The sequence below is a fragment of the Nicotiana tabacum genome, chromosome 20, assembly GCF_000715075.1.
Source record: "Nicotiana tabacum cultivar K326 chromosome 20, ASM71507v2, whole genome shotgun sequence".
NCBI lineage: Eukaryota > Viridiplantae > Streptophyta > Magnoliopsida > Solanales > Solanaceae > Nicotiana > Nicotiana tabacum.
Genome location: NC_134099.1, coordinates 1980989 through 1984346, shown reverse-complemented (window position 1 = coordinate 1984346; position 3358 = coordinate 1980989).

The following is a 3358-nucleotide window of genomic DNA, read 5'->3' as shown; positions in this document are numbered from 1 at the left end:
TGGAACATGAAATGCAAATACTGAAATGTATTCCTCTCGTTATTCAGGTGGGCGCCTGGTGGTAAAGATATGAAAAATGATATGCCCGCATTATACTGGTGGGTGACCTAGAAAAGAAATGAAAAGACAAAAATGTATTCCCGCATTATACTGGTGGGTGACCTAGAACATAAATGAAAAGACAAAAATGTATTCCCGCATTATACTGGTGGGTGACCTAGAAAAGAAATGAAAAGACAAAAATGTATTCCTCTCGTTATTCAGGTGGGCGCCTGTCTTCAACAATAACTTTGAAAATAAGATCCTATTTGAGGGCGGATGAACCCGACATATCCTATTTGAGGGCGGATGAACCCGACAGATCCTATTTGAGGGCGGATGAACCCGACAGATCCTATTTGAGGGCGGATGAACCCGACAGATCCTATTTGAGGGCGGATGAACCCAACATATCCTATTTGAGGGCGGATGAACCCGACAGATCCTATTTGAGGGCGGATGAACCCGACATATCCTATTTGAGGGCGGATGAACCCAACATATCCTATTTGAGGGCGGATGAACCCAACATATCCTATTTGAGGGCGGATGAACCCGACATATCCTATTTGAGGGCGGATGAACCCGACATATCCTATTTGAGGGCGGATGAACCCGACAGATCCTATTTGAGGGCGGATGAACCCGACAGATCCTATTTGAGGGCGGATTAACCTAACAGATCCTATTTGAGGGCGGATGAACCCAACATATCCTATTTGAGGGCGGATGAACCCAACATATCCTATTTGAGGGCGGATGAACCCAAAATATCCTTAAGACTTGAAAATGTCTTACCTCGAATACTTGCTGGGGATTGGGATGAATTTTCCTTTTCTACCTTCCCCATTTTTATTATTATTCTTTTTTTTTAAGCCCTTTTTTGTTTTTGTTTTGTTTTTGCATAGCTTCTTCCTTCAAAGACTACCTCCCTTGATTTACTTACCTGTTTGGGGTAAAATGTTATCAGCTGGGGGTACCTGACTTCCAGAAAATTTTCTAAATGGAAGGAAAATTTTCTGCCCCAGTTTGATAATATCCCTTGTGGCACGCAGTTCTGGCATCAATGCTATTTCCTTTATCTGTTTCAAATCAAACAAAATTGTTAGTTTAAAACATGGTGGTTGGTTGTGATACTCCTAACGGGATGGCTTTTCCTTTTTCCTTCTTTGCTTTGCGTTGCACAACTTGTTGGGGACGATTTTATTTGTTGGGTACAATCCCTTTCTGCTGGGGATATCCCTCTTCTTTTGTGGCATAGCTCGGAAACCGGCATTTCCCCAACCTTTTAGTCTAGTATGGATTTCGCCAAATCATGCTCACTGCTTTCCTTGCTTTGTCCATGGGCCTTGGCCTTGAGGTTTATAACTTTTGATAAAGGCAACGGTATCCCTCTTGACGCTTGTCAATCCTTCTGTCAATTCCCTTTTGCTGGGGATACCTTTTTGACACTGGCTTCGCGTTTGTTCCCTGCTGACTATACCACTTGGATGTACTAGTCAGATCTCATTTTGGAAAGCTGATGGCCTATTTGAAGTCATTTCGTACTTGTTCTGACCAGACAGACTCTATTGGGGATTTTCTATGAAAGGAAAAAGATAAAAGGGAACAGAATAAAAAGACAAAGGAAAAAACATGACTCTTTGACAAAAGAAACTATAAATAAAAACCCTATAAAATGCAGATACCGACTCTAATGGACATGACATGCGTATGTGGCCTATCCTTTACCGTCAATCATCTTTCAAGATCTTTAATTGGCGATTCCCCCTCTGATTCTCAATCTTATTCGACTTGTAGTGCCCGAAGGGTTTTCACTATCAAGTCTCTCTCATTTTTGGGTTTTCCTCTCAGCTTTCATCGCCTTATGGTGCCTGTGAAGGTTTTCACCAATAAGACTCTCTCGTTTTATATCTCTCTCTAGCTGGGGATTTGGAGTGTTGCTGGTATGACTCTTTCTGTTGGAGATTAGAGTCCTTTCTGCTGTGGAACAGGATGTTATGTTCGCCGGTAAGACTCTTCATTTGTCTGACTTGGCATTTTTGAAAACTGATCGGAAGGTCTTTCTTTGGACCGTAATGTGGGTTTTGGATAGGGCTAGAAAGAAAGGGTATAAAAGGCTCTCAAAAAATGCATTAATTTTGGGTTATTAATTACAACCTTCGGAATTAGATTTATTTACAACAAACGCAACTTTTGCCCCAGTTTCTTGCTTGGGGATATTTTAATTGATTTTTTTTCATTTTTCAAAACTATGACCGAGCCGTGAAGCGCCTACGTATCCTCTTTGAGGAATCAGGTCAAACGTAGTTCCCAATTCCTCTTTTTTTTTGTTATCATTTTTCTTTCTTTCTTTTCCTTCTTTCATTTTTCCCTCTTTTTTCATTTTGTTGTTTTCTTTTCCTTTTTTTTTCTTTTTTTTTTTCATGCCATGCTTGCATTTTCTAGTCGTTTTTACTGATTCCGAACGAGGGGTATAAAAGAAAAATAAGTAAGGCTCAAAAAGGGGTAACGAAGGATAAAGTATTTAGGTAGCAGAACAAAATGCCTTCGTCATTCCAGTCTTCAAAACATGCCAAGTGCAAACAACACAATTTAAATTTGTAGTCTCTTCTGATGGTGTTGGACTTGACAATTATATTCAACATCTGTTTGTTCATTTGTCACTTCTAAAGCACCGTTGGGTGACACTCTCTTTCTCATTATTGTGAACGAACCTCATGCCAATTTGGCGAATCTTACTTTTAAACGGTTTTCTTTTTGTTTAACTTGCCCCAATTCCACATGACTCGGGCTCCACATAATCTCAAACCGTTCTTATTTTCTTTAAATGCTTTGATCACCTTCCTAGGGTTTTATGATTAACTTTTAAGACTAGGCCCAAACTGGGTGCGCATGTCATGTCCCTAGAATCGGCATTGAACAAAAATGATAAAATGACTAAACAGAAAGATGACTGGGAATAATCAAAGACCGAATTTTGCATTAGACTACCGGCGAAATGGTTGAAATAAAAAAAAACAAAACAACCAGAATAAAATCCTAACACAAACTGGAAAGATAAGAAGGTTTGACACAAGACAATGCTCGGATTACAACCCTAAGAATAATCCGAACAACAGAAATGACAACAAAATAAACCACCAACAGCTTCTCTCTTGCTAACCAAGAAACGGAGCGTCCTCCCATTTTATCAAACTTGGCATCGTAGCCACTGAGCTTTGCATTAGTATTGCAATGACCATTGCCGACTTCCATATCATTACCCTTAGTCAACAAGTTCCCAATAGGGCTCGAATGCTTCCGTCATCAGGCCTGA